This window comes from Camelus bactrianus, chromosome 30 (assembly GCF_048773025.1).
Source record: "Camelus bactrianus isolate YW-2024 breed Bactrian camel chromosome 30, ASM4877302v1, whole genome shotgun sequence".
Taxonomy (NCBI): domain Eukaryota; kingdom Metazoa; phylum Chordata; class Mammalia; order Artiodactyla; family Camelidae; genus Camelus; species Camelus bactrianus.
The window spans coordinates 18,986,899-19,010,915 of record NC_133568.1 but is presented as its reverse complement, the minus strand read 5'-3'; the positions used below and the strand labels follow the sequence as shown (position 1 = coordinate 19,010,915).

Here is a 24,017-nt window from a genome sequence, read left to right as displayed (position 1 = left end):
TTCTCCCAAACTCCTCCATTATCAGTAACTTATTAATATGATTCCGGATTTCCTTAAAATGACAATCTGCTACATCGCTAACTTTAATATAAACAGACCATAGGGTGAAATAAACACTTAACCTTTTAATTTTGCTTCTTTGTGGGCATCACCAAAATTATTTACATGTTGAATCTACAGTTTGATAACAAATTTTCTTTTGAACATTATATGCTACACTCTTGGCAAATGGACATTTGGATAGTTTCCAGTTTGGGGCTATTGTGGTCATGCTGCTATGAATATTCTGGTGTGTGATTTGGAGAGGGTACACATTTTGGCTGGGTATATACAGGAACAGAGGACATGGAAATGATCAGCTTTTGTGGACACAGTCAAACAATCTTCCAATGTGGTTGAATCAACTTTTTTTCTGCCATTGTGTACGAGAGTCCTGGTTGCTTAACATCCTCACCAACACTTAACAAATGTTTACCTTTTCATTTTAGCCATTCTCCTGTGTGTGTAATGGTATTGCATTATGGTTTTAATTTCCTTTTCCCTCAGGGCTAGTGGAATAATCACTTTTTCTTATGTTTATGGCTATTTGTCCACACTGGGTTGGAGTTTTTAAAGAGCACATTTATTTGCATGAAGGGAGGATACACGGGAGAGTGGTACTTTTTCTCCATAGCCCCAGCCAGGAAAAAAAAAGAGAAAAAAAAAAACCTGGAGGCTGTCTTTTTTTGGTCTAGCCTGGTCATTTGTTCATATTTGGCAAATAACCTGGAAGCAGGATTAGGTCCTACCATTGGCCAGCTGACTGCTCTGCAGTATTCTGTTAACATGACATTTATAATAGAATTGTCTAGATTTGTTTCTTTAGAGTAAGATGGTACCATGTATATTTTCTACAGCTTCTTTTCCATACAATAGTATAGATCTATTTCATTCTATTTAATAATTGAGCTGTACTCAGTAGTTCATTTCATAGAACTTATCCAACCAATCCCTTCTTGGTGAATATTAAAATTATTTCTAGTTTTTTAAACTATCATAAAAAATGCTTCAATGAATATTATTGTAAATTTGTATTTTTCCTGTGGGTAAATACCTAAAAGTGGGACCTCTGGGTGATTCACATTAAAATTTTTTTTTAATAAATACTGATCAGATGTCCTCCAAAAAGATGGCACCAATGTAATAGAGTAAGAATTCTCTGTTCCTCATAACCACACCAATATTGGTTAATGTCAGTGATTTTATTTTGCCGGTTTGCTGAGTGAGAAATAATATCTATTCTCTTGAGTTTATTTATGTCTTTTATATTTTTCTTCTATAAATTAACTGTTCGTATTCTTTGCTCAGAGTTACATACTTCGGTTGTTTCAGGGGCCTTTAGATGAAGTAAACAAATGAACTGGGCCAGTGTAAAATAGGGGATGAAAGAATAATTCTGGCAAACTGAAAAAAGGCAGGCCATGCCTAAAAACACTCTCATTAAAATTCCAATTAGCAGCTATTAGGTTATTTATTTTTTCCTAATGTTATACTCAGTTTCACAGAAGATTACTGTTTATCTGTTGCCTCATCCATTGCAAATATTTTCCTTTCACCTGTTACTTTTTTATCACTCCTTCCGCTATTTGTCTATGTTTTTACTCTTTCAAAAGAGCAAGTTTCATTATATTATGAATAAAATAGATTAAAATTTTTTTCTTGCAGAATAGAAACATAAGGCTTGATTTCCAGACTAGAGCATTATTAATCTCTTTCTTTTTAAATTGAAGTATAGTTGATTTACAATATTATGTAAGTTTCAGGTGTACAACACAGTCATCCACAATTTTTTTTAAACTTTTTTTTATTGAGTTACAGTCATTTTACAATGTTGTGTCAAATTCCAGCGATCCACAATTTTTAAAGATTATACTCCGTTTATAGCTACTATAAAATATTGGCTGTATTCCCTGGGCTGTACAATCTATCTTTGTAGCTTATTTATTTTATACATGGTAGTTTGTACCTTTTAATTCCCTATCCCTAATTTTGGATAGTGTTTTAGAATTACATGTAAGTCTTTTCTCCAATTTTAGTTCAATTTATATTGTTCTTCTTACATGTCATTAGATGAAATGTTTTTGTCTTTTGGGTTAATAATTAAAGGTCAGCTATGAAGAGCTTGACCACTTCTTCACCTGGGACATTGAAAAAAATTCAAAAAGAAGTGTCAGTGATTTTAAAAAGTAAAATGTGGCCAGTGCCATGTTAGAGGAAACTTCATAGCCTTAAATATATGAAGTAGGCTACGCTGAAGTCTTATGTTTCACTATATTCACCAATATCCACAAAAACAAGTGACAGCATTTCAGTAGATTCTCATTAATCCTGGCTGTAGTTGTTTGGAACTTTCAAGGGATGATAACAGGATAACTATACTTCATAAATTCTTTATAAGCTGTAAGACTGAATTATATAAACAAATTGATAGAATATACTTATTTTAAAACCTTATTAGAAAACTTGTTTTAAGCACTCTCTGACAATTTGATACTCCTGTTACACATGAATAATTTGTGTGCTAATTACTGATAATGTGTATCAATTGGCAAAATCAGTTAGCACTTAGTTAATGTAGTTTAAATGTGTGTGTGCATGTATATGTATTTATAAAAGTAATACATGAATGCTATAAAAAATTAGAGCAACTTATTTTTATATGGTAGTAAAAATGAATGTCTCTTTTCCTTGTTCAATTTCTGTTTTCTCAGAAAGCAATTACTGTTAATGCTTGCTTCTGTATACTTCTAGGACTTTCCTATACACGTATATTCATAGACACACTACTTTTAAAATTATAAACCTGGCCATATAGGTGCAGTTTTCAAAAATATATGAATAGGATTATATTATGTGATTTGCTGGTTTTGTTTAATGTGTCTTTTTGATCTTTCCACATTTGCACGTGTGTGGTCTCATTCCTTTTAATGGCTACATATTCCATGTATATGCATAATGATGTATTTATTGGTAAGTATTTAGCATGTTTGTAAAGTTTTACTTTAATGCTATAATTACTATTCTTAAAGACATTCCTTTGAAAACCTATGAATATGTACACAAGTACACGTTCTCATCTACATGAGTGAAACTTTCTAAGAAGAGATTCCTGGAAATAACAATTGTTTAGTCAGGGGACATGTACTGAATTTTTCTCTGAAATGCTCTCTTTCTCTATATGTCCACCCTCTCCAGAACTTCATGCCTGATTTCCCATAAAGTATTCAATGTAATTATCGTCGATCTTTGTAATTCTCATAAACTAGTGAGGTTGAGCATCTTTTCCTGTTTTTATCATCTGTGTGAAGCTTTTTCTTGGATTTCCCTTTTCCCCAGTAAAATAGTTTTAGTTTAAATTTACATATATGTAGATATAGTTCTACATTTGTATGAGAATTTTTATTTTTCATAAACTCAAAATACAGTATAAATGACACAGATGGTGATTCTTTTGCCTCTCCTCCTCCTGTCTATGCTTACAGGCTACCTCCTAGTTCCTGTATAAACAGGCACATTAATTTTTAGATCATCGAGTCGTATTTTTGACAGGAATTCATTTCATGGTCACTACCCTGCATTCTGGTTCTTCCAAAGGGCATGCCATTTCAGTGGTCTCCCTCACTGTTCAGGGACAAACAAATACATTTCATCAACTGTATTGAAAAAAGTAAAATCTACTTTTATTTTGCCTTCCAAAACTGATACTAAGTGTTTCAACAAACATCTTTCATAAAACATGGCATGGAATCACAACTCTGACTTCTGTGTTTGGATACATGGCATGGATATGGAGTCACTGTATGGATATGGAGTCACTGTAAAACAGATGCTATTAAATTCTTTAAGAAGGGCTACACTTTTTTTAAAAAAAAGAATTGTCATATGAGGACATGAATGTCAAAAAGGGAGATATAAGCAGGGATCACAGAGGAGAGAATTGGGAAGCCTGGATTTTAGTTCCATTATGGCACTAACTAGTGACGTGTTGGTTGACTTCTATTTGTGGTATGTTGAGGGTTGGGTCTGATAATCCATATGGTTCCTGTTGTCTTTCACTTTTTGTGCTACACAGTCCAGTTTTATGCCTGTGCCTTCTTAGTGTGTTGGTGTTCAGAATTTAAGTCGTCTGTTGAGGTCAGTGAAAGGATGGTCAGTTATGCCCATAAGGAGACACGAGGACCGTGGTCCAGAGGGCAGTCTGAGGTATGCAAGCAGCACTGTTACCAGCCATGCAATATTTTTTGACTCTTTATTGAAAACAGCATTTTTTCAGAGAATTGGAGACTGCATTAAATACTTCAACAGGTATTCAAATGTATGGAGAATTTAAAGCTTATTTCAGCAGTGAAATTTGTCCGTCAAAATGACTGACACCCTAACAATGCCAGACCTACATCTTCATTTATCATTTGCAGGCCAACCATTCCTTGTCATATGTAAGCTGACCTGATGTAAACTTTTAAACTTCAACAAATGTAAAAATATGAATGTGAAAAAATATTACAGTATTCTCTTTTGAAATTGGTCATTCAGATTTTAAAATGTGTCTTAAACACTTTAAAAGAAAGGCTCCTCCCATTGGCATTCCATTATTTAGAATCCTGAGCTCTCTAACTGCTCTTGCTGCAGTGAACCTCCATGCTACTGTCAGGTCTTACCAACACACGGAAAAATCAAAATCCTGAGTGGAATTACCAGACCTATAGATGACTACCTTAGCCATTAAATCATAAAAGATTCAATTTTCAAGAGGTGGAAACATCTCTGCTTGTGCAGATAAGTTTACTTCATTGAAATTGTTATTTTCATGACTGAGGCTGATCCAACAGAGAGTTAAGGAAAAGTGTCCCTAAGTGTAAATATAACGTGAGCACAGCAAGCTACATACTAGTACTTTTTGAAAAACCCTACATTGGCAAAATATGTATGTTTTACACATATTTTACGTATTACCAAAAAAATGACATCTCATGTATCTATCAATATTTATATATAAAAACAGAACCCCCAAACCTGCTTATGTCTATTTAAGAAGCTGTGTCATGGAAGACTTTTTAAGAAAGTACAACCTTTGGGAAAAGCAGAATTAATGCTATAATAATAAGCTCACTGAATATAAGTAAGTGAGTGGAGGCCATTGCGAATTAATTGATATGTCAACATACAAGATTTTTGAAGGGAATGCACTTTGCTTTCAAGAGAGACAGCATGATGGAGAGTCAAGAATAGCTGATAAATTGTTGGAAGATGTAAATTCTGGTGCTGGCACTGGCACCTGCAACCTACATCAGTTTACCAAAGTAATCTTTGTGGGCCAAGGTTTTCTTATTTGTAAAATGAGGCACTGATGGTTTTTGAAGTCCCTTCTGTCTCTAATGTTCTGATTCCAGTATTCACATTCACCATGACAAATTCTCCAGTGCAAAAACAAATTCTTCCAGCAACCAGCTGGAAGCAGTTGAAGCACTTTGGGGAGCAACTATGATATTCCCTCTCATTCATTTATTCATCAAGTGTTATTAATTATTTAATGCATTTCAGGTATACTCTAAGCATTGGGAATAGAAGATGAATAAAATACAGCCCCTGGCCCCAAGAAACATACAATCTGCTAGCAGTCAGCCTCGTAACAGAAGGGTGCTCTAAAGGGTGATGCATGCTCTGTTAAAACTCTGTACGCAACATACAGTATGCAAGGGGTACACCTGAGGGAGAAATCGATGCTACCGTTAGGTTGTATACAGAGGGAGCTGATAGAAGAGACTTAGACAAGAGGAGCAAATAATTGAACAATCTCTTAAAATACGAGTTCACTAGAGGAATGGATAGATGGAGTGGGCAAAAGTGGGGGCCTGAAGACTGCACTGAAACAGTTAGTTACTTACAGTAAATAACAGTTGGAGGCTAAGAGGGAACATAAACATTTGATGAGTTAAATTCCACTTGGTATATCAACACGGGGGAATTGTGTTTATTAATTAATGTGCTGATCACCTCTGAGGTGTAGGAAGTTGTTCACATCACAGAAGAGAGTGGTGACTTACTCAGTCCTTTTGAGGGAATTTTTAAAAGGGAGCTTTGTAAGTTTGAAGTTAGCTGCTGCTTATTTTTTTTTTCCCTCTTCTCTTGTGCGTGTAATGGATCAAAACATAAAAAAGAAAGGCATTCCTGTTTCATGTATTGTTTTAACCTAAAGAATGAAGAAAATAGATTGCTTACTGCTGAACTGTACCTTAGTACCTAACTATATATACAGCAAAAAGTGTGCTTTATCAAATAATAATCCCAACAGAACAGATTATGACTAGCAGCTTAATGTTTGTTATTTAACAGCCCAAAGTAAAAAGCGAGCACTAATGCTAGAGCAAGCTGGTCATTAACCACTGTAATTTCTTTGGGTTATTGGTATTGTGTCATGAGCATATATAATGGCCTAACAGTTTTATATGCCGTAGACAATGTATTTACTTCCCTTACCTTACTGAGATGGTTCTTATGTCCCTGCAGAGGCTGCCCTTGCATGAAAACATTGGAAATGATAATGGACACATTATTCTTTTTATTGGTGTCAATCGTTCTGATGAGGGGACACATGAATGTGGCTTGTGCCCTAATAGCAGGGCTCCCATGTTCCCCTTGAGCTGCTTAGTTCTGAACTTCATGTGAGGCAAACACATCTGTCTTATCAGACTAGGCTGTAAGCTCCTCTGAGGGTCATGACCTTGGTGTTCTGATTTTTTTTATTATGTATGTGCCCTTTGCCCTCCTTCTCTTCTCAGAACCTGATGGAAGACTTCAGGTACCCGTAAAATGACACATTCCAATGTTTGCTAAAGCAGTAGCATAAATATACAGCACCTGATATGTCTGTGTGAAACAAACTAGTGTTTCATGTTCTTGACATTGGGATGTGAGTTTTATTCCTTGGTAGATTAGCCTGAAGTTAGCCAACCTTGAATTTGAATCTGGTTCTGCCCTGGGAGGGCAGCATATGTTTATTGCAGGCCTGTTTATATTCCATGCATAGTATCCGAATGCATTCTCTCATTCAGTCCTTAAAACAACCATGAAGCGTATGCCAAATAATCTCCTTTATAGATGGGAGAACTAAGGCACAGACGTGTTAATTCCCCAAGTTCCCACAGCTGGTAATTGTTGCAGCTGGGATACTTTCAAAGACATTTTTTCCAGAGCTTGTGCTGTGCTCCGCTCCAATAAGCCACGATTCCTGTGTGCCCCTGGGTAAGTTATTAACATCGCTGAGCCTCCATTTTCCCATTTCTAAAATTGAGAGTGCGGTGGTTAATTTTGTGTGTCAATTTGTCTAGATTATGGTGCCCAGCATCCCAGTTTAGATGCTGCTGTGAAGGTAGTTTTAAGATGTGATTGACATTTCAATCAGTGTACTCTGAGTAAAGCAGATCACCCTCCATAATGTGGGTGGGCCTCATCCAATCTGTTGAAGGCTTTAAGAGAACAGACTGATTCTCAGAAGAAGAAGGATATTTGCCTCTAGACTGCAACGTAGTCATTTTACCTGAGTTTCCAGACTTCAGACTCTAAGACTTCAGACAACAGCAACTTGCTGGTTTTTCCAGCTTGCCGGCCTGCCCTTCAGATTTCAGACTTGCCAATCCCCACAGTCATGTGAGCCAGTCCCTTAAAATAAATCTCTCTCTGTGTCTCTATATTTGTCTGTCTCTGTCTCTTTCTCTGCCTCTTTCTCTCTATATATGTACGTACACACACACATACGTATATACATATATTCTTCTGGTTCTCTTTTGGTTTCTCTGTAGGCTGACTAACACTGAGATTAAAAATACCTATTTCATGGGTATAAAAATAAATATTAAATGAAGTAATTCAGTACAGACCCCTAGCTTTACCCACCACTCACGAGTTTTGTTATCTGTTTCTCTTCTACTTTTTGTCTCTTTCCCTACTGTCTTTGTTCATGTTTTTTTCATATTTTTATTTCTCCTTTCTTTTTCCTTTCCTCTTTAATGAAAGAGGTTCTTTAATGCATAGAAATAACATCTTTTTTAAATTTACTATCAGCACAAATATTCCATTAAAAGTAGGGTGATATTACATGCATATTAGTGCCTACAGTGACATTTACATGTTCGCTTTCACAAGTGAGTAATGATAATTCATCTACACCACATGGCTGTGAGTAATTGCTCCCTTCTTAAGATAAAGGTTAGAACAGTCTGTAACCATCATAAGTTATTCGCTGTGTGGATAGTTTCAAAATACATTTCCTACAATGTTGTTCTATCTCTGTTTTCATTTAGATAGTCCTCATTTTTATGCAACACAAATTTTACATTGGAAAAGCATTTTATTATTGATTTCTTCACTGGATAAGTACTATGGTGAATTTGACACTTAATTCACTCTTCCTTCCATAGCAAGTTAGAAAACGTCAGAGTTGTGAAGTCTCAGCATAGGCACTGAGAATGTGTCTCGGGGTATAAGCTGAGGGAACGAGAGAGAGAACAGGAGGGAGGGAGAGGAGACTTGAGAGGGCACCAGGATGGCTCTTTTATCACTTAAACTATTATTACCATCGAATTACTGAAACATGGAATGAAATTTACAAGAAATAAGGCTTAATGCCGAATACCCTTGGGGAGGTAGCACATAGACCAAGTTCACACTATGATGTCAAGTGTACGCCCCTCCAGGGCAAGGACTGTGTCTTGATAACTACTGTAGTTTCAACTGCTAGCACGTAATAGGCACATTATTAGTATTTTAATTGGATAAATGATGCTAGAACCAATTCTGGAGTCTGAGTTGGATGAGTAAGGTAGGAGTGTGGATGTAGTGGAAGTTTGGCAGCAGAGGTGGGGAAATTGATGGTGTAGTAGGGGTCAAAGAAAAGAGTGAGAGAAGCTTTGCAGCAGAATAAGCAAACTTCACACACTTCATCATTCTGCCAAGAACAGATCAGGACCTTGTCCAGCTTCCTACATCTATTTAGCTCTTAGCTATGGATTAAGTCAACTGGTCAGCCAGCTACACTGCCAGACACAGATGCTCCTGAAGTAGGAGCAGCCCCTGTGTTTAGCCCAGGAGGCAGGCAGCCTGTCGGGATGGCAGGCATCCAGTGACCATGCACCGTGGCTTCCCCTGCCTGAGGTCCTGCTCTCTGTAGCAAATGCAACCCCCGTGCCACTCCTTAGGCAGTATCTGTACTCACTGCTGCAACGGTCTCCTGAAGGAGTTAATGCAGCTTCCATAAGGGGACTAATTTAGAACCTGGCAACAGCTTAGCCACTGAAAGAAATATGGCTCATTGCATGCCAGGTGATATAAATTAAAGTTAATGTTATATGTGATGAAATGTCCTTTTAGACATTATGTGTAATTTTGAGTATTAGGAAGTCCTAGTAGGCTATTTTTTTTTAGAAACCGGGCTACAAGATTTTCTCTTATATTTCTTCTTTTAAACAAAGCACCAGGAAAAGGTTATATGAATAACCATATTTTTAGCATAGTGGGTAGACTAAACATATAAAAGCTTATTAATAATAGACTGTGAAAATATCTATCACAAAATACCAGCCAAAAGGTTAGCATGTATTGTATGAAAAGCTCACACTTTTTTTTTTTGTTTGTTTGTTTAAAAAAACAGTGAAACTTAAGGCTTGCTTAAGAGTTAGCATGCATACGGAGAAATATCCAACTAGGCTACAAAGAAATTATATTTAAAGCATCTATGAAATTACCTCATACTCTAGCTGTGTGAACTGGAAAAATTACTTAATCCCCCTTCTTCAGGTTTTTCATCTGTTCAATAAGGTAAAAATATGGCACAGGGATACTGTAAGCATCTATGTATTTTTATGCATGTATTCACTAGACATGAAAACTGCTGGAACACCACCTGGCTCAGAATCAGACTCAATATGCTTATCTGTCATTATTATTATTACCCCAACTTTTAAAAAATGGTAATACTCTATACTGAAAAACATGTTGTAAAATGTGCATATGCCCATATCGCAGCTATCAGTATAAATGGGAATAACCTTTTTGGGAAATTACTATGAAAATAGGGTTTAAGAATTGTAGACTTTTATACTCTGGGTGCAATAATTGCAATTAAAGTTATTTATCCTAAGGAAAAGAATTAAAAGAGAAAATGGTAGCTGTGTACAATTTACATATCCCTCACTCTACTACAGTGCTTAAAAATGTTTCTTTGTGAGAAGGAATATTATGGAATCATTACAAATAATAATTATAAATATTATTTTGCTAACCAAAAGAGCCCACATTAGTATGATAAAGAAAATACTGCAAATACAATATAAAATGGTCCTTGTAACAAAGATAATGTTTTATAATTTTTATTATCAATATTTTCCTCATCATTTTGGCCCCAGGATACAGGGCAGGGCAAATACCTTCTCAGGAAGGAAAGGAAAATAACACAGAGGACGGAAGAAGGAAACCAGTTCTCTTCCCCTCTCAGTCTATCAAGTATGGTCATTTGGAGACAAGGAGTGAAGGGAAATATAAGTAATGGGGCCATCCTGTCCCTGACCGCCCACCTCCTCTTCAAGCTGAAATCTTGGAAGAAGTGGGTGTTATTGGATACAATGATGGCAAACAAAAGCAAAGAGCCTTTTGTGTCCTGCTTTCTATGTGGAAGTTGGGGTGGTGGAAAAAGAGGAAGTCTTTTTAACCTTGTGGTAACATGATGCATTCCCAGCAGGATGGAAGTGACGGCACAGGGAGCCCTGGTGGGGAAGCAGTTGTGAGCTGGAGCTGCGAAGCCACCCTTGGCGCCCCTTAGCCTGGAATGGGTCCAAAAGGGTGAGACTGTGCAGTATGCGCTGTGAGTGAATAAGGCAGCAGCCAAGACGAGAGCCTTTCGTGAAAGGTTTGCCTTGAGGTGAGGATGCTCTTGGCACGTAATCCATGGAAGGTTTGGTTCAACAGGAGCTACGTCAAGGCTGTGACTAAGACCCGGACGGCTGAGAGCTAAGGTTGTGTCAGGAATAGGGGAAGGCCGCTCCTCTTCACTCCGAGGGGAAAGAACAAATCACAAACATATCACCCCTTGCTGAGTGAACCAATGTGAGGGACGTTTGGTGGGCACAGAAACTGACCTTCCAAGAACGTCCACGTCTCAATCCGTGGAACCTATAAATACGCTACCTTAGCAGGAAGGGGTGTCACCGTCACTTTCACAGATGCGGAGACTGAGGTATCAAGGAATTAAATAGTTTGCCAAAGAGCTTGTGATTTTTAAGTTGCCGAGTCAAAATCTGGACACAAACAAACCTGAAAGGATTTGTGAAGACAGTTTGATTTATCTTATTGACAGGATTGTGGATTTGTTTTTTTTTTTTTTTTTTTTTGCTTTTTTTTTTGCTTTAATTTTTGTTAATGGCAAAATAAAGCCATGATCACACTTCTTTTCTTTAATATTAGCAATTTCCAATCAGTGAAGAAATTGTATCCCAATTATCCGCCAGGGGCGTTTGAGAAGCATGTGCTTTGCAGACAGACACTGCTGTATCGGAATCTTTACTCCTGCGCTTATTAGAGATGGTGAATCGAGCAATTTACTTAACTTCTCTCAGTTTCACTTTTCTTATTTATGAAATGGGGCTAATAATACCTGTATTGAGAGCCTTTTCCAAGTTCAGTGCCTGAAGTGTAGTCACTCAGCAAGTGCTCTCTCCTTTCCCCAGCAGAAGCTTTATTTTGGTAGTTTTCAGAACCATCAACCTAGCTCCCTATTTAAAACTATAAAACTTTTGGATGTTAAAATTGCAGATCAGCCAAAAAATCTGTGTCACTCACAACATACCGGAGGTGTTATATACTAGGAACACTATTTCCATTGTACGTTCCTGTTAGTCCTAACATTGCTTCCGTGGGGAAATGGAATCCCAGCTACAGCTGGTCCACAGAGATACGTGCTGTGGGGCCCCAGGGTGAGACTTGCTCTCCCTCACTACCCCACCTCGGCAATGACTCTCCATTAATAATGTTGAAAATGTCCAGCCGGTGGTGGGTAGGAAGTGAGAATAGGATTAAGAGGGGGGTAGGACAGAGCTTTCTCAAACAAGAGATTGGGTCGATATTCCTGGACAGTTTTACTCAGTTCTCTCTCTAGCTGATCTAGAGAAGATAAACGTTCTCCTGGTGGTCGCATCATGCCTAAAGGACCACAGTGGGTTCTTGGGCTCTAGAAATTACTGTGTATATCTCTCCTTGGCAAACGTAGGTCATTCAGAAAATGCAGTACATTCAGTGGATTCTTGGAAGCAACGTAATGGACAGAGTCTTTTGCCAGGCTTATCTGTGGGAACCCACACTGTGGCTGAGCAAACATCGCTGTTTAGCAGTGATATAATCATTTAATCAGGACATTATTTACCATTGAGTGTTCTAGGCGTGTTACACCCCAAAGCTTCTCTATTTGAAATGACGTTAAAAATGCATTGGGTTGAGAAAATAGGGGGATAAAAAAGAAATCGTCAAGTGAATAAATGAATGCATTCAGCCATAAGGCCAGTAATGAAACTGAGCAAAATTAAAAGGCAGGAGAAAGGGAAGAAGCTCACTGTTAGATGTGATCTGAAAAGAGATAGTGGGTTGAGGGAGTGCTGATCAATCACGCTAGCTCAAGCAGTCCTCCAGCAATGAATTCCGATACTTCTGCCCAAAGGTCATTGACATGAATTCATAAAAGGAAGAAGATAAACAGAGCATTTCTGTTGCATTAAAAACAAACAGAAAATAAAAACCAACACACAAGAATGTTTTCACTTCCCTGCCACCAATTGATCCATAAAGATCTATTACTTCTCAAAAATCTTAGGTTGACATCATTAAATGAGTTTTTCTCTTTCTTTTCCTTTTTCTTTTCTTTTTCCCATCCTAGAGAAGTGAGTCCCTCCATTTGTACTGCTGCCTTTATCACTGTGATTATATTCCTGCAACTGAGCAACTTATTTGTGTGCAACCATAAGGCATAGAATGAAGAACATCCCACTTTTCATGCTTCTCATCTTCAGTAAAAACATGACAAAAGTAATGAAGACAAGACTAGTACAAAATAGCACTAGGAAGCTAGTTTTAATCATTTGAGAAATCAATGTTCTCTACCATTTTTTACTCAAAGCATCATTTCAGACGACTGCTTTGGTAAATCCCAGACAGCTGGCATTTGGGTTGACTACCTAATAATTTAGGGGACACAGCTATGGAATCAGAGCATTAGAATTTAGCAGGCTTAACACACAAAAGTAATCATCAGCAGGGGTCCATGATTTGTGGATGAAACTTGTTCTGTGCATACATCGGAGTCCTGAACATTGGAGGGGAAGGAGCAATCTCATATCACGGAGATTAGCACCTAGAGGTTAGATGAAAAATTTCATTGAGTCCTGGATTAACACTAAGCCTCAGAGTTAACAGCCTGATACAGTGCAGCAGTTTTCCTCCTGTATCACACAGCCCGTCCCCAGGTGCATAGCTGCCAGGTAAGCCCAAGGAATCTGCAGTCCACAACCAGGTTCTCTCAAGCACCTTTTCCTTCACAGCCCTGCTTTGTTTGGGGTGAACGGGAGGACAAACACAAGGAAGGAGGACTAGAAATACTGAGGGGAAAATTCCAAAGTATAAAGGTTTATTGATTCCTCTTTTACAGCTCTTCAGTCAAAAGACCATTTTTATACTGAAAGTATTCTGTAAACGCTGTCATAATTTGGGGAGAAATTACATTCAGGATATTGTACCTGTGTTTTAAGTTAACCAAGAAATAATGACTAAATAAAAGGACGAAAGGATGTCAGGGCTACAATTTTGAGTTTCCTTCTTTCAAAGAATTACATCCCTGAGCCTCTGAAAACAGGGGCTGCGGGTGAACATGCATGATTTGAAAACATCTGCTAGGAATTCAGAGATCTCCTGGCTGCTCTGTCTGCATGGCACCAAACATCTGGATGTTTAGATGGGTTGGTTATTGTTCTGGTTCTCTTATTCCAGATATTTTGTGATTTCTGAATACAGTTACTGAGTTGAATTCACAGAAAGTATAGGATAAATAGGTAAATACTGATAATACCTCTAGGTCTTTTTAACTTAAAGAGATTATTAATGATCCTAAATGTAGGGTCTGGGGTAGAAAGACTGTGAAGGCATCTTCATAGCTTTTTTTTTTTCCCTTAGCCACCTTTGGGATCCTTATGCATCACAGAGCTCTCTTACTGACTGGGAGGTCCATTTTGAGTGGACGAAAGAGAAATGGAAGGACTGAAAATGGCCACACAGCAGTTCTGAAAGGGGTTCTAATTTAACAAAGCCACACAGGCACTGAAAATGGAATATCTTCTCAGTCAAAACTTACACTGTCCTTGCCTTTTCATATTGTTTTCATTTATGATAGAAATAAAAAAAAGATGAGCGAAGTGTCCAAATGACTGTCACAGACAGGATTTCCAGACTGTTTCTGGGTCAGTTGTTAAGCTGTCTGGGCCAGGCTCCGTGCTAGGCCGGGCTGATTCCACATGGGATGCTCCACAGCTCTGGGCAGACTGATGGCAATAACATGAGAGCTCCCTAGAAAAGCCTGCTCTGTGGACTTGGATTTAAGGAGAAAGCCGTGAGACTGTGGCATGGGCCACTGAGTGTTAAGCTGCTGTTTCTTCTAGATGAGAAAAGCGATGGAGAAGATGAGTTTGGGGGGAAAGGCAGAGCGAAGGGACGGAGGCAAAGGAACTCAAGTAAAAACCATGCCGCACTTCTTACTCTTACCACTTTTCATCACTTTAATCTCCTAAGTATGTCTTTGTCCCACAGGACTGGGTATTTTCTCTTTAATAATGAGAGTAAGAAAAAGGAGGCAATGAATGATATGGACCCTGAAAACTTCACATAGAAAACTTCTCAAAAGCTCCCCTGTGACCAGGAAAGGGACTCAAATCATACCAAAGCATTTCATTAGGAAAACAAGTTAGAGAAAATGTGAGCGTTCCATATATTCCTTCATATAGATTGAGGGCCGGTGCTGAAGACCTAATGATGTGGGAAGCAAGTATAAAGAGAATACAGGTCCAGAAGGCACAGAGGTGGCACTAATAAATGTAAGAAGGGCCGTTAGAAATGTGCAGGGAGGTGAAAACTTTTATTTGTACTGTACATATTTTAGCATCTGTTATTTGAAGATGCACTTAGGAATTAAGATTTAAAGTACTCAAAACAAGCACCCCCAGAAGATTCATATGAGTAGATTAAATTCCAAAGTTTTGTAGCAAAATACTCTGATTGTTAATATTACCAGTGGAGGAATAATGTCATTCCTTAAGCTGCAAGTTGAGCAAAAGCTGCTCTTCCAGTTTCTCCAAATGCATGGAAAGTCCAGTCCGTTGAGCCCGGCTTGCTGTCATTGTGTTGTTACATCAGTTCTCCAGGCAGTTAGCCTCACAGAACATCACCAAACTAGCATGTTTTCCTCTCCCTGCACCTCCAGGAATGTCTTAAAATCAGGACATATTTTTCTTACAGATGCATATTAGTAAGTGTGATTAATGAAAAAAATGAATTTATTTGAATGTCGGGAAAACATAATCTCCTCCCCTTGTGAATTCAAACTTTTGATCTTGAGGTTATCAAATCTAGGTGATGAGCTGAATTGATTGGCATTTCTTGTGACCTGGTAAATAAGATGTTAACCTGGAACTATTTCTGCCTCCTTGTTTACTGTGGTGCCAATACAATACTGAAGTGGGCGTCAGACACACCCTCCAGATGGAGAATTTACAAATGAAATCATCGAGAGCTTGTTCCGTGATTCCTGGACTCCCTCAACCAGATTCTGGATAAAAATCGATCAGAGTAGAAAGAGGGAAGGGTTTGTGTAGAGATTTCTTTGTACAGAGTCAGTGCTCTGATAGCAGACTCACCCCTTGTCTAAGGAGGTGCTTTACGGGACCTGTGTTTCCTGTGGTTTGGAGACATGCAGGGTTGGACTGCTAGTTCTATATCTGCAGGAAAGAGGGGCTGCCTGGGTTCCCATGCCCTCCTAGTGTCTGGTAAGGCAAGGAGTGAGGAGGTGTTTGTCATGGACCAGATGTGGGTGATGAAAAGAGAAAGATGGGTGGTTTTGCCTTGGGTCCAGTAAAATAATACCAGTTGGATGGACAGAGGACCCCTGACAGCAAGAATCTGGAAATAAATGCTGGGCCCTTTGGGGCTGAAGATGGAGTCACATCTCAGGTCTCAGCATCAGCCTGGGTGAAAGAAACTGAAGTCAGAGAGGCCGAGTGTGGGATATCCAAGGAACCTGCATTGGGGTTGCCGTGTCTCCATTTAACCGGCAAGGTCAAGGTTGCACAGAGCTTGTGTTTAAAGGTATCAATAAGGTCTTTCTAGCTTTTCTTAATTCTTTCTCCACCTGCTTCTAGTTATAAGGAACAGACTAGCAAACTCGGAAGGGTTGAGGGAAGGAGGTGATTACAGACTCACAAGGCAGAGGAATCAAGAAGGGAACCCCTTTGTAGCTTAGGCTTTTAACCTGAGGCAGGGGTAAATTGCCAAGAGAAGGTTGTTACCCTCAAATTATTTCCTTATTTGCTTATAAATTAGTTTTTTAAAGTGAGACTATCCACTCTAATTTCTGAATGAGATTGTGTTTGCAGTGGATCTTAGGGTTGTCGGATGCCTAAGAGTGAGCAGAAAGGTCACGAGCCTGCTGGAACTTACATCCTGGGGCAGCTGAATATTATTCATATTGAATAAAGTTTTTAAGATCTGTGTTGAAATTGTTCTGGTTGTCTTACTGCTCATCCTGTGGGAACCCTGCTTCAGAAGACATTGAGCAGCCTAGTTACACGTGGACCAAGCCAGACCAGTGCCCTGTGGTGCTGTTAGAGCCCGAGTCTCGAGAGCAAAGAAAAAAAATCAGTTATACTGATCTTGTTTTTGTTGAAGTTCTGATGTGCTGTTCATCATGGATTTATTTGCATTAATTTTGATTTTTTAAAGTATGTAAGATATTATTTATCTTGACTCAGAATTTTGATCTCCCCTTATAGTTTGTACCTGAGGTGGGTATCTCAGTCTCGCCCTTTTCCTGGCCCTGTTTGGAGCTGTTCATTTTTTCCAAAGGAAGAAAACCTGGTTTCTATTATTTGTAGTAACCATCTTTTCTTTCCCTTCCTCCCACATGATCATTTTCCTGACAGATATTTTGTCTCTCCCAGGCTCCTCTGAAGACCTTCACTTTCCATTCCATCCACAGATGTCTCTGGGCATCAACCCCAGTAAGTGACTTCCGTTTTGCTGCTTGGTGTAATGTTGCACTTATAAATGTGGCCAAAAGGTAATAGAAGTTTCTTCTCTAATAATAGAAGTCTTTTAATCTAATGTTCTAAACCAGGGACTGGCAAACGTTTTCTGTTAAAGGGCCAGAGAAGAAATATTTTAGGCTTTGCAGACCACACATTTCTGCTGGAACTACTCAGCTCTGCCACCATAGCACCAGAACAGGCAGAGTACAAGAATGGACTGGTGTGACTGTTCCAGCAAACCTTCATTTAGAAAAATAAGTGCAGGGAAGACCTTGTTCTGTAGGTCAGAGTCTGCAAACCCCTAGTCTAAGCTGTGATGCATAGTCACCCGACTGTTTTTTTTTCCCTTAGCAGCAATTTAAAAATGAATAAGAATGTTTAGGATCATTGCTTCTAGAGGTCTTTATACATTAAGATTTTTTTTTTTTTTTTTTTTTTTTTACTATGGGAGCATTGACTTAGCCTGGTTTTTGAAATGAATCTATTTCTGATGCATAAACACTCATCCTGGTAATAAATGGGTGAGCTATTTTTATAATAATAGCTACCATTAATTGAGTGTTACCTGGGCAAGACCATATATGTAGATTTTATAAATTAATCCTTAAAACAGCTGTGCAATTGTTATTCCCATTTTAAAGATGAGTCAGAAGTCAAGCATCTTGCCTAACACCACAGTGTCGGTGTTGGGTGGATTTGAAATATCAGGTAAGGCTTTCAGATTCCGGAGCCTGTCCACTGGAGTCCTCCTGCTGGAGCAAACACACAGGGTGGCTTAATTAGAGTCAGTTTTGAACTAACCTGGAAGAAGAAAACAAGGAAGTCGTGGTCTTTGACCCTGAAAAACCACCCAGAAATAGGATTAGTAGGCAGGGGGCAATTATTTTGTTGACCTTACATTGCAAGTTGACCTAGGCTGGTCAACTTTGATTTTACATGGCTTAGAGCGCTCAAATTGGGGCTCGGATGTTTCTTTCCTGTTGGTGTTCATACTTCAGTTCATACATAGCTGCGGAGGTGAGTGACCCTGATCACTTACCGTCTGTTGCCTGCGGTGACTCCCTCTTACCTTCTCTGATTACCTTAATTCTTTTGCTGGAAAGTGACCTAAATATGCGTCTTGGGCTTAGGTCTACACTGACGCTCTTAAGCGTTATTGGAGTGGCAAGAACTAAGGAAAGCTAAAGAATATGTATTTGTTTTCTGTATTTAGAAAAGCAATACACACACGTAAGTATATACACACGTGTATGTATTTGCGTGTGTGTGAGTGCAGTCACCTGCACTTTGATAAATATTGTGCTTTTCTTGAATATATAGACCTGCCCTTTTAGAATTAGTTATTACAAGCCTTTCACTTTTCAGAATGTTAGATATTTTCATCTCCAAACATTTTTTTGTTTTAAATGGCTTCACGATTTAGTGAATTATTAATTGTTAGGATAATATATAAAGAAAGATAAGTTTAAGCTTCGACTAAAATCAAATAATCACATTGACCAGCTTTGCTCTGTCTGGGCCTAGCATGAGAAATACAGCAGGGAGCAAGGTGTTCGTGCCCCTGAACTTGGGGCATATACCTAAAAGCATTGTTCCCAGTTTTCTTAGAGTAAAACTGCTTGTTTTGCGTCATTTAGAAAAAGGAAGAAAAGTTTTCATTTTTAAACATGTCGCAATGATACTGCAGTCCTCTCCGTTTATTTGCAGAAACCCTGAAGGTTCAGGAAAAAGAATTTGTGAGAGTTACTGGGGTAAAATTTCTGAAGAATAAACATTTTGGCCAAATACAAGTTTCTAAATAAAATAAAAGCCAGAGCAGTGAATACTAAGGAGAGCTGGGAATGGCAGGAGGGTGACCTTTCTAGCTAGTTGGCTCTGGGATGTGCCATCTAAACTTTTAAAGCTCTCCAGGGGCAGGGAAGGCCCTGCAAAAGTGGCTCATTGATTGTATTAAAATGAGTATCTTAAAATGTTCACTTCTATGTTTTAAAATTATAGGGCTACTTCATTAAACACAAAGCAAAACACCATCTCATAATTAGTTTAGCAATGGTCAGGATATTTTGTGGATGTGTTTGACCCAGCTTGTGTGAACATTTCAGAACCTCTTATGGTGTCATTTTTCTTTTTATTTTAACTTTTGTTTTGATACTTTTCCATCCTGGCACCTGCCTAATTCTGTATACATTTTCCCTTAAATATCTTTCAACTGTGTAGCAAAAAAAGTTCCCAAAGAAGCCTGAGAAACCTAAAGATGCTAAAGAAATGTCTCAGTATTTTGCAAATGTATATTCAGCATTCTCTAGTTTCAAATGCCTTTTCTTTTCTCTCTCACCAGAGATTGATACAAACAAATAGGAAACGTGAGGGAGTTGATAAAATCCCATTGCAGTAATTCTTTATTTTCTCTCAGGAAAAAGATTTTGCAGATTAGTAGGAACTGGTCAAGTTTCATTTTATCTTATATTTCTTAAATTCATGGCAAAATGCTTATAATGGTCCAACAGAGTATCCTTTACATTTACTTGCTCATCTCTAAAGAGTAACAGACTCCATCAGCCTCTGCCCGGTCATGTGCCTCGTCTTCCTGCTCTGAGCACCTTCTCACCTCTGTTAGAGGTGCTTGCAGTTCCTATGATACAGTTCTCCCAAGTGTCTTTGTGACCGGTAACCTCATTTACATTAAACATGTTCTCTGGAAGAACCAATTTCTCCACTTGATAGCATCATTATCAAATCTAAATTGATTCATTTATCAGCTGTATTAGGTATATTGAGACCATGAGCCAGTGGGAAGTAGAAAAGGCAAATTATAGTGGAGCAGATGTTTCCAGACAAGGTGGGTATCTGAGAGGAGAGGTGCAGGTGAGGTTCAGTGGGAGGAGCCTTCAGCTGCAGGAAAGGAATTGATGGTTTGAGGAGTGTGGGGCAAGTTTGCGTGTGTGTGTGTGTGTGTGTGTGTGTGTGTGTGAATCCGAATTTCTGCCTATTTCATTTACGTTATAAAGGTGTCTTTAGGAGGCGTCTTTCTTTCATCTGTATATAGGTTTAAAGGGTTTGCCTGTTGTCAGAGGACGGATAAATCCCCAGGTTAGGAATTATGGCAAGAAACCAGCTAGACTCTGCCTTTGCTGACATCATCCCCAGTCTTGATGGCTTTTTTCTAACATGACAGCACTGGGAATGTGGCGTTTTTCTTTTTGGTCTTGATTCCTTGATAACTTCTGTGTTGAGAACTATGAACACAAGGAAGACTGAAAGCTCACAGTCTTCCCTCTGGGGCTGTAGGTCCAAATCTGGAAATTAACCCATCAAGAAAGATGCAGGAGGAGGAGGGTAGGAAGGTCAACAAACAGGTCGTGAAATGCCGCAACAAAAAGGTTTTCTGTGCCTTGGTCCATAATGAGGGACCCACATCATGGGATTAACGGTTTACTCTAGGGCCAGTCTCAGGCAAACTCCCTAGAAATCAAAATGAATGCACTACGGTGGTAAGAGATGAAACTGGAACTGCTTTCAGCCTTCATATTCCCCCTTTTTCCTTCAAGACTCTTGGGCTGTCCTCCGTGGCTGGTTTGTTCTTAACTCCATAATTCCTTTCTACCCCTCTTCTCCCTGCATCCAGATATCTCCTGCATTCACCTACGTAAGAACTATAGTTACCAGTGCTGTGTGGCAGGCAGTGTTCTAGGTATTGGGGAGGAGACGGTAACTAGCCTCAGAAATACTCAGCACTATTTTTTGTCCCTAAGGCCTAGAAATGTGTCCTCAGCCCTCAGCCCTCCTGAACTGTGCCTCTCAGTATTTTTCTTGAACATGAAATTTGTCGAAAGAAAGCACCCAGTGTCTGCTTCTTGCACTAGTACGTACGTCGCAGTCCGTTCTGTTAACTCCGGTGCAACTGTAGTTACTGCAGACCAACAAGATGCCAAATCCAGTGGCCATTTCTCAGCTGATGCCCACTTGGCTTCCCCACTGCACTCAGCACGACTGGTTACTCTTTTCTTCCTGAAACTGCTTGTCTGGGCTCTTTCCTCTTATCACCACTTCTTACTGTTTTTATCTGTTTTCCTCTTTGCCCTTTTATGGTTCATGTACTTCAGGGCTTTGTTACTGTCCTTCTACTTTGACTAACGAGTCTTTCCTAGAAGATCTCACTCCCTTCAAAGTTCATGTAGGGGTAAAGGTTAGTAAGTACATCAATCATTACCATGTGTGGAGTTCAGACTCAGTCGGAGGTGATTTATATATTAATTACAATATGTAGTTGTACATACATTCATATATATTAGGTTACTTCTTTCAGTATCATTGAAGATGCGACACTGTTCTCTCCATTTCAAAGCTGAGGAAACTGAATCTCAGAGAGGCGAACTTGTTCAGAGCCACACAGCCAGTGAGTGGCAGAGCTGGAATTTGGGACCATCTCCTGTTTGCAAAGCCAGTTCTCTTTCCATTGTGACATGATATATCTAAGTGTATCCTCTATTTAAAATTCTACTCCCGTGTTTTTGATTGCCCACTAATATTCCCTCCTTCAGTTAAATAAACGCTTAGGGAATGCCCTTGTGTTCCAGGTGCGGGGCTAGACTCGTAACATAGAAAGACCCAGCTCCTTTTTGCGTCTTTCATTTCCGGAAGTACTTAAATTGCATTCTGTTCAAAAGGAAAGTTATCTTTCTCCTTCATGCCAAATCTGCAGGCTTTCTATATCCCCTGTCTCAGCACTTCTCAGTCCTGGCTCCACATCAACCTCACCTGTGACAGTTGGAAAAAATACAAGTGCCTGGCTTTTATTCCAGTCCTAATCCTTGTCTCATAATATCTCAAGGGTCAGATGATTTTTAATATATTGATTGGTTAAAATTCATGTCTCAAATTCTGGCATTATCTGATCCTTTGGAGTTGCTCTAATAATTTCTTTTTAACCCCCACCCCATAGTCAATTAGTCCCGACATGCTGAAGATGCCATTTCTCAAGTGACTCCTGAAGGCATCAACTTCTGTTTATTCTTTCATTGACACTACTGTATTTCATATTGTTAGCATTTTCCCCAGATACTGAAATAGCTTTTTAAGAAATCTTTCTGTCTCCCCTCTTGAATAGATCTATACTCCCACCAGAGTGATATTTTGAGAATTCAAATTTAATGATGGCATTATCCAGCTCAAAACCTTCAGTGGTAGCTGTTATCTGTAGGACAAATTCCAAACTCTGTGGCTAGGCATATAAAGTCTTCAACAGTGTATCCATTCCTACTACTTTTTTGCAGCCTGTTTTCATTTCTGGCTTTATCTCCTGCCCTTCTCCTTACTCTTACTTCATTATAAGTATTTGTTTATTTAATGAGTAAACAAAAGAATGGATTTAGGATCTAGCCCCACAAACTATCCTACTGTTATACACAGTGGGACAAGACAGTATGCAATTGTCAACGCATGTAACAAGTATTTGCTGCATTTTGAAGTACCTAGCTTGCTAAGAGAAAGGATTTCCTGTATAACCAGAAGGTAATACTATTCTCAATGTTATAATTCATTAATGTGATGAACTCAGGTTCCAACAGAGACAGGGTGATAAGAACAATGGTACCTCCCAGTTGTTACAGAGAAGAATGGACTAGCAACTTTATATGAATTAATCACCCCTTCTCTTAAGACTCAGGTAAAGAAAACACTGCATTTGGGGCATTCAAAAAATAAATGATCTGCCTTTTCTCTTGTGCTGTGTGTTTCCTGGGGACAGGTCTGCATTTGCCTTGTTCACACTGCATCTCCCGCCCGTAAACGATGCCCAGCACGTAGCCACTGCCTGTCTGATTTGCATTTATACAAAAATTTTCAAAAGAGGCAGCTATTGTCCCCTATTTCTTTATAGCAATGCTGACGCCCATAAAGGAGGCTAATTGTATCCTCGAGATTTTGCCTGAGTGACTCGTACAAAATTTCCAACTATGACTCGATTGCTCTGTTCACAACTGTGGGAGGCAGAAGGTGAATGGAAAGAAGTCTTTCACTGATTCCAGATAGTTTAATAAATGTGTATTTTACATCATTTAAGAAGAAGTCCTATGTTTGTGGACTACCGTAATATGCTCTAGGCATTTGAGTATTTGTTCAGTGGGCCTAAAATCTCTCTAGTAATGACTTAAAACCCCATGGTTCAGAGGAAAACGTATAGAAACGTGACACGCTTATTCAGTTGTATGATGTCTTCTAAAGGAGGGAAGCCGTTTCATCTAAAGCCGACGGAATGAAGCAACTGGTTTGTACCCTGACGCAAGTGACCAGATTACCTTTCTCATTGTCTTTGCTTGCCAAACTCAGGGAGTTATTAACGAACATAAAATGATCCAGTCCTTTAAAAAATCCAGTCACTGCACTCACCTCCTGACCTCTTGCTGCAGAGAATTCCATATACGCCGCTAATGAAGTATCACCTATTATTAGACCTGAGTTTGCTGCCTGCTAATTTTATTGAGTGTCTCTCTGCTCTTGTATTAGAGAATAGGGTAAAGGGGGAAACTTCATTCATTTTCACTGTGCCCTTCATTGGAATCCCTCATATAGTTTCCTTCCATTTCTAATTTTCATGCTTCAAAACTAGTTGGTTTGCATTTTGAGTACTGATTATTAGTGTGCTTTTAAAAGTAG

At 38.8% G+C, this 24,017-nt stretch overlaps 1 long non-coding RNA gene across 2 annotated transcripts in view; it reads left to right on the top strand.

Moving 5' to 3' along the window:
* The window catches only part of LOC141573285 (uncharacterized), a 411,281-nt gene that overhangs the window by 117,433 nt on the left and 269,831 nt on the right, over positions 1-24,017 (top strand). For both annotated transcript variants that reach the window (XR_012503341.1, XR_012503340.1), the window contains exon 6: positions 17,277-17,336. This is a non-coding gene — a long non-coding RNA (uncharacterized LOC141573285). The remainder of the gene's footprint in view (positions 1-17,276; positions 17,337-24,017) is intronic.